This window comes from Schistocerca gregaria, chromosome 7 (assembly GCF_023897955.1).
Source record: "Schistocerca gregaria isolate iqSchGreg1 chromosome 7, iqSchGreg1.2, whole genome shotgun sequence".
NCBI lineage: Eukaryota > Metazoa > Arthropoda > Insecta > Orthoptera > Acrididae > Schistocerca > Schistocerca gregaria.
Window position 1 is genome coordinate 435,509,633 of NC_064926.1, and position 17,629 is coordinate 435,527,261.

Genomic DNA, 17,629 nt, shown 5'->3' on the forward strand with positions numbered 1-17,629 from the left:
GGAACCGTGCGACTGCTACGGTCGCAGGTTCGAATCCTGCCTCGGGCATGGGTGTGTGTGATGTCCTTAGGTTAGCTAGGTTTAAGTAGTTCTAAGTTCTAGGGGACTAATGACCATAGCAGTTGAGTCCCATAGTGCTCAGAGCCATTTGAACCATTTGAAAATTATGCACAGGAATGTTCGTTTACACGTACTCATAATATAAATGCAATAGTAAGTGTTAGTTACGTTTTCACGACTACACCGCTGAAATGATTTCCGTGACACTTGGTATGGACCTGCTCAGCTAGCCGCGCGGTCTTACGTGCAGCTTTCCGAGCGGGAAGGCGTGCTGGTCTCCGGCATGAATCCGCCCGGCAGATTAATGTCGAGGTCCGGTGTAGCTGGCCAGACGTCGGATGGTTTTTAAGGCGGTTTTCCATCTACCTCAGCGAATGCGGACCGGTTCCCCTTATTCCGCATCAGTTACACTGTGTCGGCGATTGCTGCGCAAATACCGTTTCCACGTATTCGTACACCATAATTATTCTACCACGCAAACATTTGAGGTTACACTCGTCTGGTATGAGACGTTCCCGGAGCGTTGAGGGGGGGGGGGGGCGGTCCACTGAGGGCTGAACCTCTCAATAATGCTGGGTTTGGTCGGGGGCGGCGGTGGGGTGAGTGGACTGCTATGGCCTGTTGTGGGTTTGTGAATTACTGAGGCCTACGGCGATACGAAGCCACTCCGTCGCTCCTAGGTTCCCGGTTTAATACATACATACATACAACTTGGTATGGAGATAGCCTGACCACTGAGGAAGATCATATGCTACTTTAGAAAGTAAAATAGGAAAGCTTGAGCTCTATAAGGTTAAAATAGTGAACGGAACATCTTTTTTCTACAAAAGAGAGCACAAACCATGTTGAAAATAATTAGATTTTGTTGCGTTTTGTGCGCATTATATAATGTGCAGCTATTTCAATACCACAGTGCATAGATGCGGGCTCCCGTCCGCACCCCTCAACACGGACCCATCACAAGTGACGCTGCACATGCTGCCACATCCTGTTTGGGGGAGGGTGTGCGTGATGAGCTACTGTTACCCAGATAGGCACATGCGGGCAGCTGACATTATTGCACGTACAATTGCTTACTTTCTCACCATCACTCATCACAATAAAACTACTGCTATGAGAGTGCAACTATGAGTAACAGCTAGTATTGTTATAAAGCATGGGTTTTTGTAATAGAATAGACGAGAGATTTATGTTGAATGCAAATCAGTATGACTACGTTGTTCAGAACGAATTTTATTAACAATTCTTGAATCATACATACGAACTTCAGTGAATATGGGAAAGTTTCTGTTAAAGAAATTTCATAGAACTGAGTATTGTAAATATACTGCTCAAAACGATCTCGAGCCTCCTGCATACCCGCAGATATATATAGGGTTAGAACCAGAGGAATCAAGAAATGAGAGCATAAACCTTACAACACCGAAAAAAGTGAGTATAAAATAAAAACAAAACAACACCTAGAATGAAGACAGTGGTCTGAAAGGTTAAGCTGATTCAAAATATACTTATTCGATCTCAAGTCAGTAGATACTGCACTCCACTCCATTCAGTTGATTCGTGCTTCATGGAGGAAGGTGTTCAATCTAGATAGCCGTTAGGTGCTTATGTATTATCATCTTGTTAAAGGATTGCAAAACGTTGAAAGCAGGTTCGCACAATAGGTTTAACCCTGCGTGAGTCAGGTCGGATATGTCATACCCGAGGTGCTACAAAGCGCAGGTTATTGAATGTCATTGTTGCCACAGTAGCTGGAGGTAAGGGAGAGGGGGGAAAGATGCAGTGTTGAGTTTATTGTTGCACCAGCGTCAGAGGGAGAGACACATGTGCAAAGGTGGCTAGGGTACAGCACACCCGACCTCGTAGTCGGTGTTACATTTTTTAGCTGCCAACAAGTTTATGAGAAATGTAGTTATTTATAGGGCCGCGCGGAGTGGCCGCGCGGTTTGAGGCGCCATGTCACGGACTGCGCGGCTCCTCCCGCCGGAGGTTCGAGTCCTCCCTCGGGTATGGGTGTGTGTGCTGTTCTTAGCATAAGTTAGTTTAAGTAGTGTGTAAGCCTAGGGACCGATGACCTAAGCAGTTTGGTCCCTTAGGAATTCACACACATTTGAATTTTTTTGAGTTATTTATAGTATTCTTTGATTTATTTTTAGATTTTATATTTCAAAAGATGTCTTATGAAGAAAATACGTAGGCCACAAGAACTATTAGAAGAAATTTTAGAAAACTGTTCAAATACTAGTAACTGAGGCTCCTTTGACACCGTGATAAAAACATAGGCCAATCAATAGGTGTTGAAAGAAAGCCCGATATTATTACTTATTGCAATATAACTAAAGCCGGTGTCGACGTGGCAGATGAACTGAGTGCCACTTATGATGTTGCCCGCAACAGCAAACGTTGGCCTATGGCAATTTTTATGGTACATTCAATATGGCTACCATAAATTTCATCACAGTCTGCAGCGAAAATAACAAAGATGACAAAACACGCATGAAGCGCCCAGATTTCATTCGTACATTAGATTTGAATCTGATAAATGACAGTATTCGCATTAGACAAGGAAACAATGTCTTCCAAGGGAAATTCGTAAGAGGACTGCTCATCAACTGGGAAAAACTTCATCCCCAGTTCCAAAAAAAAAAAAAAGTGACTGGTAGGTATGTCAGGTGTGGTGGCTGCACCGAAAAAAAGGACAGGAAAACCAAAATTATTGTTTCGAAGTGTGAGAAACCAATATGTATGGAGCACGCGATTTTTATTGTGGAGAATGTAGTGATTTGTAGGTGTAATGTTGGTGCTGAGTTCATTGATCTCATAAGACCTCTTATTTCCTTTTCCTGTTTTATAGTTAGAAGATAATATCATTATCTTAATTAAGCAAAGAAACTGTAATTTTGTTCGAATTTTGTATGAAAAAATCTTAAACTTCTGAAACTTGTACTTTTTCTGAGAAATAATTAGACACTTCATTATTCCATCCAGAAAAGAGGATTTTGAATCTTAAACATAGTATTTTCTTATTCATCCTGTTAAATAGACACCATTATTAATATCCCAAGTAAAAACAAATATTTAATGCATGATTGTAGCATAAAAAATTCGTCGTCAAAGTTTCGCTTATCTTATACCCACCTCATAGTTGGTGTAACAGTTTCTCGCCTCATTACGCCGGGTTAATGAAGCTGTCTCTATTCTAAACAGCCATCAAACTGACCTAAACAGCGACGAGAAATGTGCGATAACTAAACATGTTAAACACGCAACACTATTCACAGAACAGACCTGATGCCGGTTCCCACTGGTCTAAGGCTACCTACAAGGCAGTACGAGGAGCGTTCTACGGTAATGGAAAATGTGATCAGCATGTCGCCGTTACCACCACCCGTTTCAACCATAGGTGAATCCCCGTGGTGTTGCTGCCTCTTTATTCAAACAGCTCCTCATTTGTCCTCATGATGGTGAGCTGACCCCGTTCCAGACCTTCCTACCTCAAAAAAAATTCTGTGGAGGTATCGGAAAACGAACCAGTGTCCTTCCGGACGGAAGGTAGGGATCTTGACCTTACATGGTACTAACTCAAAATATGATTGACCCACATCCCTGCTTAACTCTTGAGACTGCATGCCTGAGAAATACATCGATGCCTGGTGGCCTCCACGTACACTAAATGAAATAAAAAGTATCTGGACCAGTGGCAACTTGTGCGAAACTATATCACTGTGTTACAATGTGGTAGCGTACAGCCACTTGACTTACAAGGTTAGCAATTGTTACTAAATTATACATTAATTTACATGTATAAACTGCACTCTTTAAATATATTTAAATTTTTTAATAGTTCAATATTGTGAGGATAAAATAAATATGCGATCAGCTGGAATTTAGCCTGGGTCAGTGAGTTGAGGCTTTAGACCGCACACCCACAGCGTTGTCACACTATCAGCAGTTTGAAAATATCTCGTATTATAAGCTTGAAGAATACGCTACACGCAGTTTTAAAGAAAAATACTGATCTGGCGCTGTGAGCAACATAGCACTGATAGTACCAGAAGGGATGAAGTCACATACGCAATAGAAAACAAACAACTGTGTCACTTTTCTGAGTTAATTGTAGTGCGGTTGACAATCAGTTCAGCAATGGGTTTTATTTGTTGCAGAAAAAGCACTTCAAAATATGTTTCGTCCGTTTTATTTACTTGCCAGGAAGCATTTGAAAAGAAATGGCGTAATTTTAGTGCGACTTCTGGCTCGCATTCGAAGCAAAATAGGATAATTTTGTGTGATATTCACAGTGCAGCCAACGGCCTTGCCGCAATGGCAACACCGGCTCCAGTCAGATATGCGAAGTTAAGCGCTGTCGGGCTCGGCCAGCACTTGGATGGGTGACCATCCGGTCTGCCGAGCGCTATTGGCAAGCGGATTGCACTCAGCCCTTGTGAGGCAAACTGAAGAGCTACTTGACTGAGAAGTAGCAGCTTCGGTATCGGAAACTGACATTCGGCCGGGAGAGAGGTGTGCTGACCACATGCCCCTTCATATCCGCATCCAGTGACGCCTATGAGCTGAGGATGACATGGCGGCTGGTCAGTACCTTTGGGTCTTTAATATGGCCTCTTCGGGAGGAGTTAAGTTCAAAAATGGTTCAAATGGCTCTAAGCACTATGTGACTTAACATGTGAGGTCATCAGTCCCCTATACTTAGAACTACTTAAACCTAACTAACCTAAGGATATCACACATATCCACAGCCGAGGCAGGTTTCGAACCTGCGACCGTAGTGGTCTCGGGTTCCAGACTGAAGCGCTTAGAGCCGCTCGGCCACACCGGCCGGCGCTCCTCATTCTTTTTAATTCCCTATGCACATGCGTTGTGCTACCCCGGACTGCTAGTAGCACATCGAAACTCTCGAGTGATTCCTTCGGCTGATTTCATGTGACTCTTCACAACCACCCTCCGCAATGCTCGACGGTTATTCTTGGTGAGTACATGAGATCTGGCTGATCTTGCTTTAGCTGTGGTTGTTTCTTCGCCTTTCTACTTGACAATCACACTACCAGGAGTCGACTTGTGCAGATTTAGAAGGGCTGAAATGACCGTGGTATATCTGTTACTCAGCTGATACCCAATGCTGAGGTTCCTGTGGACATCTTTGCTTATTCTCTGTGTCGATAAGTTCTTCCAGCAGTCTCCATGAAGACAAACGCACCTAATATAATTCTTTGCTCATTAGGATGACGGAGGAAGACCAAAAAACGGTTAACCGCCTAATTCCCAAGTGCTTTTCGACAGGATATCGAATGCTCATCCTATATATACAAGTCGCTATGTATCTCCTATATGTATGCGCCTGACTGCTGATGTAGTCTACGTATCGCGAATACCCAAATCTGGCTCTTGTATACTGTTCTCATGTCTAAATGATATTTATACATCTGCACAGATATTCAATCGTCTTTCCACAGCTTTTGAAACCATTCTTACAGAACATACAAAAGAAAATTTTATTGCTAATTTAGGTACGTGGTAATTATCAAGGATTGAATATGGGAATTCCCCAAATCCATACCAACGGCGATTTACCATTTCTTATTGTGTTCCCAGAAGGATTTTTATAGTAGACAACCTCGGTTTATTCTGCGTTATATTCTCGTATTGTTTACGCATTCCAGTATATAGTGGACGTAAAATTTGTTTTACGTCGGATTCTGTCCTTTGTTAAGTCTATGTCACTTCGAATCAGGGTACGGCTTAAACTAATGTATACTTTGAACTGTGGAAAAAAAGTGTAGTATAACATTTCCAGTACTGATGAGGCTGTATGGGTATTTTTCCGAAAGCCAATAAATTTCAAAAGGACAGTCGCACAATTATGCTACATTCTCCACGGGCTACCTACGAACCACATGCTGTTGTTGATGACACCAGCTACCAACAACGAGGAAAGCAATGTTTTGTTTTGTGTCTCGTGACAGTGACTGTGTGTTCCAATGACGCTGCTGTGGTGTACCTCAACTCACTCCGACTCGCATTCGGGACGACGACGGTTCAAATTTCCATCCGGCCATCCAGGTTTAGGTTTTTCTAGAATTCACTAAATCACTTAAGGAAAATGCCTTTACGGTTTCTTTCAAAAGACACGGCTCCTTAATTAATCCGAGCTTGTGCACCGTCTATACTCAACTCGTTGTCAGCGACACGTTAAACTCTATTGCTCCCTTCTCCCTTCCCAATACAGTGGGTAAGTTCCAGTGCTGATTAACCTTCTTGACTTAGTATGACAATGAGAGCTCGAGCTAAGCTAGGAACGATCTTTGGTTGATTATATGTGAAGTGACCTAGTTTTAGAGATGTACAGCTCCTCACATATTTTCTTCAAATTTTGTTTGCAGGTTATTAAACGAACAAAGAGAAATATGCAGATTTCTAGCTAATAAACATTAATATTTTTTGAGAAGGACACTCTTGAATGAAGGGGGAGACAAAATGGTGAATCGATATGCTGTATTTCAGTGAAAAGTGCAAACCTTAGGACGGTGTCTAAAAAGCTTGCACTGATCACATTCATTAACTTCTATTTCACTCCATTCACTATCTGTTTGTACTTCAAACTGCATTCAAAGGTGCTCCATAATAAAAATAATAAATTCCTCTAATGTTTAAGTGCGTTGATCTTCGTAATTCGTTTAGGAAGCTCGCCATTCGTCGTCTTGTTGTCTAGTAGTTCGTCTATGACGTCATCAAGTTTTATCAGCCAGATACACTCCTGGAAATTGAAATAAGAACACCGTGAATTCATTGTCCCAGGAAGGGGAAACTTTATTGACACATTCCTGGGGTCAGATACATCACATGATCACACTGACAGAACCACAGGCACATAGACACAGGCAACAGAGCATGCACAATGTCGGCACTAGTACAGTGTATATCCACCTTTCGCAGCAATGCAGGCTGCTATTCTCCCATGGAGACGATCGTAGAGATGCTGGATGTAGTCCTGTGAAACGGCTTGCCATGCCATTTCCACCTGGCGCCTCAGTTGGACCAGCGTTCGTGCTGGACGTGCAGACCGCCTGAGACGACGGTTCATCCAGTCCCAAACATGCTCAATGGGGGACAGATCCGGAGATCTTGCTGGCCAGGGTAGATGACTTACATCTTCTAGAGCACGTTGGGTGGCACGGGATACATGCGGACGTGCATTGTCCTGTTGGAACAGCAAGTTCCCTTGCCGGTTTAGGAATGGTAGAACGATGGGTTCGATGACGGTTTGGATGTACCGTGCACTATTCAGTGTCCCCTCGACGATCACCAGAGGTGTACGGCCAGTGTAGGAGATCGCTCCCCACACCATGATGTCGGGTGTTGGCCCTGTGTGCCTCGGTCGTATGCAGTCCTGATTGTGGCGCTCACCTGCACGGCGCCAAACACGCATACGACCATCATTGGCACCAAGGCAGAAGCGACTCTCATCGCTGAAGACGACACGTCTCCATTCGTCCCTCCATTCACGCCTGTCGCGACACCACTGGAGGCGGGCTGCACGATGTTGGGTCATGAGCGGAAGACGGCCTAACGGTGTGCAGGACCGTAGCCCAGCTTCATGGAGACGGTTGCGAAAGGTCCTCGCCGATACCCCAGGAGCAACAGTGTCCCTAATTTGCTGGGAAGTGGCGGTGCGGTCCCCTACGGCACTGCGTAGGATCCTACGGTCTTGGCGTGCATCCGTGCGTCGCTGCGGTCCGGTCCCAGGTCGACGGGCACGTGCACCTTCCGCCGACCACTGCCGTCAACATCGATGTACTGTGGGGACCTCACGCCCCACGTGTTGAGCAATTTAGCGGTACGTCCACCCGGCCTCCCGCATGCCCACTATACACCTCGCTCAAAGTCCGTCAACTGCACATACGGTTCACGTCCACGCTGTCGCGGCATGCTACCAGTGTTAAAGACTGCGATGGAGCTCCGTATGCCACGGCAAACTGGCTGACACTGACGGCGGCGGTGCACAAATGCTGCGCAGCTAGCGCCATTCGACGGCCAACACCGCGATTCCTGGTGTGTCCGCTGTGCCGTGCGTGTGATCATTGCTTGTTCAGCCTTCTCGCAGTGTCCGGAGCAAGTATGGTGGGTCTGACACACCGGTGTCAATGTGTTTTTTTTCCATTTCCAGGAGTGTATGTTTAGCTGAAACTGACCGAAAAATGTTGCCATTGCCTGGTCCATACTCACAGAAACCACTATCTGAGAGCATTCTTTATAAAATACAAACTTCGTACGACTGCGTTTTTCCTGGGTATAAAGAAACATTTTAGAGCATTATCTTCTAACCCCATAGATCGAATTGGGTAGCCAAGCGCGTGAAAACCTTCGCTTCTAGGGCACGGGGAGCCTCATCGGCCCCAGATATTATCCGCCCGGTGGATTAACGACGAATACGGGTGTGCCGCCCACCCTGGCTGAAGTTTTTATACGGTTTCTGAAATTTGATTAGCTGGTACATACGCCCTGTGTCAATTATACGACTCGCAGGCATTTAGAAAATGTTCTCAACTTGAAGGTGAGATAACACTGGAGGAACACAGATGGCATACACAAATTTCGTCCTGGTGGCGGGGGTGGGGGTGGGGGGGGGGGTAGGCGGGGGGGGGGGGGGGGCAGGTAGCGTCAGGAGGAGCATACGTTCTCTCTCAACCAATAACATTGCTAGTCCGAAATAACACACGGATCCCGTGGAGAGAAGGGATAAGGCCAGGAACAAAAAGATCTTCTAAGATCAAACTCTTATTTGGAAATCTGTAGTAAATTAATTTTGTAGAGAAGAGAGTGCTCTTTCAAACGGCTGTTATCGGACTGGTGCATCAGGTGTCGCTTTGGAAATAAAAAGCTTAAAAATCGCTTTTTTGCAGCTATTTTTGTGGACAAGCTTGGCCTCAAATATATAAAAATACTGTATATAGTTAATGACAGCAGCATCTACAAACAATCTTAGAGGTTGCTCCGACTGTCTCCTAAATCATTTATGTACTTCAGCAACGACAGAGGACCTACAACACTTCCTTGGGAATGCCTGATATCATTTCTGCTTTAATCGATGATTTTCAGTCGATGACGATGTACCGTGACCTTTCTGAACTGGAAATCACCAATCCACTTACATAACTGGAGCGACGCTACATAGGCATGCAATTTTACTACAAGTCTCTTGTACGGAGCATCTTCCTTTGCTAGTAAAGCCATGCTGCGAATAATAGTTTAACAAAATCAACAATGGTCGAGTGAGTATCCCCTGGCTCACTCGATATGAAATCATCTTTTTTGAGTCTGTTAACAGACTGAAGACTATGCAGAAGCCTCATCGTTTTGTTCTCGGTTTGAGACACAGACACGGGACACTACTTAAATTCACTACAAATACAGGTTTAATTCCAGTACTAGTCGACAGGTGATTGTCTATACTTAAGTACAGGTTGTTGTATATGGCCACGAACGGCACGTTTGCAATGCCCTCAATACGTTGCAAGTATCAGTCGTGTCAGAACAGTGTTCTGTGTGCATTATGTCGCAGTTAAGTGAAATTGAACATGGACAAATTATTGATGCCCCTATGGTAGCTGGTTCCGTAATCAAGGTGACCGAAATTTTTGGTACCGCCCTAAAGGGAAAGCGCAAAAACGCGAACTGGTGAGACACCATGCGAGTGAAAGTATGTGCTGAGCGATCGTGACATACAGTCTCTGAAGGCGATTTTGAAGAAAAATAAGAGTTCTACAGCTGCAAATCTCAGTGCAGAACTCAATGTCACAATCGCGAGCCCTGTCAGCACGAAAACAATACGAATGGCGGACCATACGTTGGGTATTGCAAGCCGGGATGGAATTCCGAAACAACTCATCATTGATGCTTATGATCGTAGCAGGAAAACGTGGTGTCAAAGCCGTGAATAATGGAAGGCAGTTATATGATCGGACGACTATTGTTTCACACTGTTTCCAACTTCTGCCTGAGTTAATGTCGCAAGAGTGAAATACGGCGAGGGTTGTGTGATGATTTGGGCATAAATATCATGGTATGCCACGGACCCCCTGGTTACTCTGAAAGGTCGCATTACTGCCAAGGATATGTGACCATTTTGGATGATCAGGTCCGTCGCATTGTAGAATATTTGTTCCCCTATGATGTTGCTGTGTCCCAAGGTGACAGGGCCCCTGTTCAAACAATTCGAATCGTCCACGCATAGTTTTTTGACTACCAGAATGAATTTTCTCATCTCCTCTGTCCACCACAGCCTCCAGGTCTTCATGTTATTGAACCTTTGTGGTGTAGTTAGAAGGCTGAGTGAACCACTGCCGTCACTAGTTACCTGAACTTGCGACTATTTTGCAGGAAGAATGGTGTAAGATTCCCTTGAACTCCATACGGGACCAGTAGTTAGCCGTTCCGATGACTAGAAGCTGTTTTGAATGCTGACGGTTTTCCTACACCGTATTACGCACTTTTTGGATTTCCATGTATCTGGGGTTAAAGAGTTCTGGGCCGCGTGGTTAGAGGCGCTGTGTCACGGATTGCACGGCCGCTCCTGTCGGAGGTTAGACATCTCCCTCGGGTATGGGTGCGTGTGTTGTTCTCAGCATAAGTTAGTTTGAGATAATTAAAGTAATGTGTAAGTCCAGGGACCGATGACCTCTCTAGTTTGGTCCCTTAGGAATTCATACACATTTGAACATTTGAAAGAGTTCTGGGAAAGAGATCTGATTTTTAAAGAACACAATCTACGCAAATAAACTGGGTTTTTTCATAATTGTTTTAAGCATTTGAAGCCTAAATTGATTCGAATATTATCTGTATCTGCTTTTACTTCCATATACACCACCGTTACCCACGCTGAAATTGTGGCACTTATTAAGGCAGCTCTTCTGTTCTGCGGGTAGTCGTGAGTCAGGGGTTCGTCGTCACTGCACGTCAAGGACGGTTCAGCGTCGCTATGCTGTCTGAGCTTGCTGCAGCCTTTCGCAACCCGTTACCTCTTACGGAAGTCCGTGAGGTAGCCTCTTGCCTGATGTTCCCACTAACGTGGAAGTGTGTGATGATTGTAAGGGAGTGAATTGCAAGATCTCTACTGATGGAAACGATAACGCAAGATGGTTGCTGGATTCCTCATCAAGGAAAAAAGACACTTCTAGTTTGAAAGACACAGCGTCTCCTGCACACTCTTATCACACGAGGAAAATACGATGGGAAGTCCAACAAATTTTTGTCGCAGCTTAGTTTTAGCTACAGGCTAGTGACACTGGTTGTGAACACGGAAAATGGATTTCATGGAATGAAGATCTTCGTTATCAGTAAGAACAGTTCGGCTAGCTAATAGATTAAAGTGTGAATCGCACGAGGATTCCAATACCGATTGCTAGGAAACTTACTGGCAGATTAAAACGGTGTTATTACAGGGCCTCGAATCTTGGATCTTTGCCTCTTGCAGGGAAGTGGTCTAGCGACTGAGCTATTCAAGCACGACTTACGATCCGCCCTCCCAGCTTCACTTTCGACAGTACCTCGTCTACCGCCTCCAAAATTTCACAGAAGTTCTCCTCCAAACCATGCGGGCTTAGCACTCCCTGGAGAAAGCATAATGCAGAGACTCGTCTTAGCGACAGCCTGAGAGATTGTTCACATAATGAATTTTCACCCTGCAGAGAAGTGTGCGTTGTTTTGAAACTTTGTGGCAGATTAAAGCTCGTTCCGGTCCGAGACTTGTGCCTGGTGAAGGTCCCAGCTTCGACTCCCGGTACGAAACTTGGTTTTAACCCGTCAGAAAGTTCCACAACAGCGCACAATCCGCTGCAAAGTGAAAATTCATTCTGGAAACAACTTTTGTCATTACTGCTATCATTATATTACATCCACATCTACATTTAGACAACTACCCTGCAGTTCTGATGCAAGTGCCTGGCAAAGGCTTCATCGAATCACTTTCACATTAGTTCTCTACTGTTCTTCTCTCGAACAGAGCACAGGAAAAAATAACACTAAAATCTTTCCGGGGGAACTCTGATTTCCCTTATTTTATTACAATGATCATTTCTCCCTGTGTATTTGAATGTCAACGAAATATTTTCGCATCCAGAAAAGAACGCTGAAGATTGAAATTTCGTGAAAATATCACATCGAACAGAAAAACGCCTTTCTTTTAATGATTCCCACCCCAACTCGCGTATCATATCTGTGGCACTCATCCCACTATTTCGCAATAATACAAAACAAGCTCCCACTGGACTCGCATTCGGGAGGAGGAGGTTTCAAATCCGCCGCTCCGGCCACTCTGATTTAAGTTTCCATGATTTCCCCAAAACGCTTCTGGAAAATGTTGGGATGGTGCCTTTAAAAGGGCACGGCCCACTTCCTTCCACTATCTTCCCTAATCCGACGGGACTGGTGACATCAGTGTTTCTTCCCCTTCTCCGAACCAACCAGCCAAAACGAACAGCTCTTCTGTGAACTTTTTAGATGTCTCCGACAATCCAGTCTGGTGTGGATTCCACACTGCGAAGCAGTACTCTAGCACAGGACGGTCTAGCGTTGTGCAGGCTATCTCTTTAGTACACCTGTTGCGTTTTCTAAGAGTTCCGTCAGTAAAACGTAGTCTTTGATTTGTCTTCCCCACAAATTATCTGTGTGATCGTTCCCCTTTAAGTTGTTCATAATTATAGTTCCTAGGTATAGAGATGAATTGACTGCCTTTAGATTTATGTGATTTATCATGTAACTGAAATTTAACGGACTCAGTTTAACACTCATGTGGTTGACTTCACACTATTCGTTATTTAGGGTCAGTTACCACTTTTCGCGCCATATAGATATCTTGTCGAAATCATTTTGCAAGTGGTTTTCATCTACCGCTACTTTACTAGACGGTAGATACAGCATCGTCTACAGACAACCTAATATGGCTACTCAGATTGTCTTCTAAGTCCTTTATATAGAGTAGGAACAACAGAGGGTCAATAAAACTTTCTTGGAGAACGACAGAGTTTACAAATGATAATTAAATCAATATTCATATACACAGAGTATACGGTGTAACCAATTGTCGTGGGAAGGCACAGGCTGTATTGCTCGGTCGTATGTTGGTTAACTTTATGCGGTACAGTTATCTCCGTACAATGTTGGTAGAAATGGATTTCTGACTTCCCACATTCAAATCGGCATCGATCTCACTCTCAGCAGACGATCTACAGCCGCGTATGACCCTGCGGAAGCGACGTGACGTCCTTTCGTTAGGAGGACGGGTACCCCAGTGAGTGGCGACGTCAGATATTCGAATTCTCACGAATTCTCCGATATGCTGTAATCTATGCGTCCTGCACCCATTGCCGTAGTACTTTCAAAGTCGGTTAATTCACGTCGCTCCGCCATGTTAGCTACACATGTGTCTGTGACGGAATCCTCAATTATCGCTGACATATATATGTATAGGTTACAGTGTCTTCAGCGGCATATGATTATTTTACTGTTGACATTTTGAATGCGTGTACAGAGCGGTACAAAAATTTATAAAGTTTAGATGCTCATAAATTCGAAATTAACTGAGCGGAACGTCTCATTTTCGATGGAAATGTAGCTTAAAGCCGGCCGCGGTGGTCTCGTGGTTTTAAGCGCGCAGTCCGGAACCGTGCGACTGCTACGGTCGCAGGTTCGAATCCTGCCTCGGGCATGGATGTATGTGATATCCTTAGGTTAGATAGGTTTAAGTAGTTCTAAGTTCTAGGGGACTGATGACCACAGCAGTTGAGTCCCATAGTGCTCAGAGCCATTTGAACAATTTTTTTTGTAGCTTAAAGTTCAAGTTATGGAAATAAACATAGGTGTTCAAAGTGGTCATCATTAGCATCCATAAAAAGGCGATGCCGATGAACTGGTGAATTTCTTTTACCACATTTTCTACTTTTAAGCCACTTTTCTATCTGGTAATTTTGGTGTGAACGCTGACAACCACCTTTGAGCGCCCCTAACCAACAAACCACCGCCACCATGAACTGCTCGAACTACCGAATGCAACGTCTCGACTTGTGTATCTCCACAGCAATGTTCGACGAATTCTCGAAGTTCATCCAGTGTGCCTGTATTTCGTTCGCAAGCGACGTCCTTTAGGTTCCCTAGAGGTAAAAATTCCGAAGATACCAAGTGCAGATAGGTGTGGAAACTAACAAATCAACATCCAAGCTGCTAACAATAATAATATACAGAAGAAAGGAAACTAAAAGTGAGCATCTGTTAGATGACGATCAGTTTGGCCTTAGGAAATACACCGGAGGGGCATTCCTGACTTTGCGCAAGATACTGGAAGCAAGACTTACAGAAAAATCAAGACACCTTCATTGGGTTTGTCGGCTTAGAAAAATCGTTCGAGAATGTGAAGTAGTGCAAGATGTTCGAAATTCTGAGAAAAATAGGAGTAAGCTATAGAGACAGAAGGGTGAGAAACAGTACGTACATGAACCGAGAGGTAACAATAAATTTGCGAGATCAAGAAAGAAGTGCCTGGGTTAAAAAGGATCTAAGACAAGGATGTAGTATTTTGCCCCTACCGTTCCATCTATATCTTGAAGATGCAATGACAGAAATAAAAGAAAGGTTCAAGAGTGAGATTAAAATTCAAGGTAAAAGGATATCAATGTTAAGATTCCCTAATGACAGTGCTTCCTTCTGTGAAAGTAAACAGGAATTACAGGATCTATTGAATGTAATGAACAATTTAATGAGTGTGGATTACCGCACTCTATGGTTGAAATACGTTGTTCAAATGCTCAAATGGCTCTAACTATTATGGGACTTAACATCTGAGGTCATCAGTCCCCTTAGTACTTAAACCTGCTCGAGGCAGGATTCGAACCTGCGACAGTAGCAACAGCGCGGTTCCCGACTGAAGCGCCTAGAACCGCTCGGTCACATCAGCCGGCGAATTACGTTGTAATAGTGAATATTGTTTCGCTCTGGGGCCAGTTGCTGTTTAGCAACTCCACGACACCATGCTTATATGTAAGTCTGTTCTGTAGTAAAACAGTTTTTTTTTGTCTCCTAAGAAATTTACTTTCTGGGGCATGACACATTTTCCAACTCATCGATTCAATTGTTTTCGAGGCAGTGCTCAGCGATTGCTGATTTCTTTTCTGTTTTAGTCGACTGTGTCGCAGATATTCCCCGTATCCCTCCTCGACTATTCTGATTGTCTGACCTACATAAGAAGATATGGGGACCAGTTTTAGATAACGGAGAATGGAGGAGGACGAAAAACGAAGAAATCTACCTTCTGATGCACAACTATCCTACAGAAGACAAAGACCAAAAGAATACAATGCGTGGGCCATGTAGACCGTATGCCAGATGGAAGACAGGCGAAGATGGCACTAGAGAGAAAACCAAACACCAAACGCCCCATTGGACGACCAAGGCAGCTCTGGATGGACGACCTGGTGAAGGACCTAGCAGCCCCGGGAATTGAAGACACTTGGAGGAATCGGGCACAAAGCAGGAAGGAATGAAGGCCGTTTGTGGAAGCAGCGAGTGGTCTGCAGGGCCTGTGATCTTTGGATATCTATCTAACTCGGGGTGATCTTCAAGGCTTAAAAAAATTGTTCAAAACCCACATTAACAGGCAAGTGACAGTTCATAAGGATATGTGGCAACTTACAACCTTGAGTAACCAGAAAATATACGTCACTCCGATCTATGATTATACCCAGTGAAAACGTTACAATCAACAAGCATCAACAGGCCACGAATTCCAAAGAAGCTGTTGTATGCATTTATAATAAAAAATTGTGATTCACTACAGAAAATTAAAGCGGTGTGTGAAAAGTAATGCTATTAAAAATTCATCGGACTTTATCATCCTTTTAAGTTCACTGAATGAGATCGTACATCGATATTAGTGCTAAGAAACATGAATGAGAAAACAGATTCGAATAATTTTTTCAAAGTTATAAATAATTGTGTTTTTGCCCAAAGTATGTAGAAACTACGAAATATGAGTGATGTAAAGCTAGTAACAGGTTATGAAGATAGGTACAGAGATGCTGCTCCGATCGCAAGACCGAATTTTTAGCGATGTGTTTTACGTAACGAGAGTTTGGTCGCTGTTGAATTAAGTAGACTTAGGAACGTTTGATAAATTCATAGCTTTAGGAAAGCTATGTTATGTATATCTACGGCGCTTCTTGCATATTTTCCATATGGGAATACGTTGAAGACTTTTTAGGTGAAAAATATTCAAATGTGTTACACAGACATGGAGAACTCAATATGTCATTTAATTATGTCAGATACCGATGATGTTGAAATCTATGTGTAGAAGTGGTTTGACTCTTCAGTTTATACCGATAATAACAACTATAAAATCTCATGTGTCTGCAGCCAGCACTGAAACTTACACTGTTGTGACCAGAGCACAGGGCACATAGAAAGAGCTCCCAAGTAGACAAGTAATACTACAGTTCGATTAGGAATATCATAAATAAAGTCACTGCTATAGCCACCTGAGTTGTAGAGTAGCCAATGAAAAATACAAAAGAAACTTCTGAATATTGCGATCACTGCTGATGTCTGATAGATTTCATAATTTATGACACTTCTTAATTAGGTGTATGTAATGAAACACAATCACTATGAGCTGTCGCCTAATGCCTATTAGCTGACAGACGACAAGCTGGACTACTGTCCGTTATTCACAAGACTATGATAGGTTGGAGGCAACTGCCTTGCCGCAGTGGATGCACCGGTTCCCGTGAGATCACCGACGTTAAGCGCTGTCGGGCGTGGTCGGCACTTGGATAGGTGACCATCCGGGCCGCCATGCGCTGTTGCCATTTTTCGGGGTGCGCTCAGCCTCGTAATGCCAATTGACGAGCTACTCGACCGAACAGTAGCGGCTTCGGTCAAGAATACCATCGTAACGGCCGGGAGAGCGGTATGCTGACCCCACGCCCCTCCTGTCCGCATCCTCCACTTAGGATGACACGGCCGTCGGATGGTCCCGGAAGGCCACTCGTGGCCTGAAGACGGAGTGCTTATGATAGTTTGGAACCAGTCCTGGAATCCTCACTGACCACGATCAACAAAGCAAAGGCTCAAGGCTGACTGGCTGGAGGCTCGAGACGGTAGTGTTGGCAAAGACAGAGTACAAGTCAGATGACGGAATTCTCAGCATCCAGCACTCGACCTGAAGGCACGCAGTCAACCAGTAGGGTACTCTGAAGGATGGCAGAGGTAAAGTGGTCATGGACTGGCGGCTGGTTTGCGCCTTGTTTCGGCTGCTAAGTCTAGCAGTTCAGTGGTTGGGAGCGAACTGGTTCAATGACTGAGAAAGAGCTCCTGTGACTGCGACTGGTTTGGTGGCGAAGACTGAACTTACGCTACGGCGACTGATTCGGTAGCGAAGACCAAACTGGCTGGCTGTGGGTAGCAGCTGATGAATGCACCTAGGCCTACCTCTGGGACCTGGCAGACACAAGTAGTGCCGTGACTGTCGCCCCGCTGTCTCTGCTACCTGCAAGTCTATGAGTTGTGC

General features: G+C 44.3%; 1 pseudogene; it reads left to right on the top strand.

Moving 5' to 3' along the window:
• Positions 1 to 16,810: 16,810 nt before the first annotated feature.
• LOC126282649 (5S ribosomal RNA) lies at positions 16,811 to 16,928 on the top strand (annotated as a pseudogene).
• Positions 16,929 to 17,629: the final 701 nt, after the last annotated feature.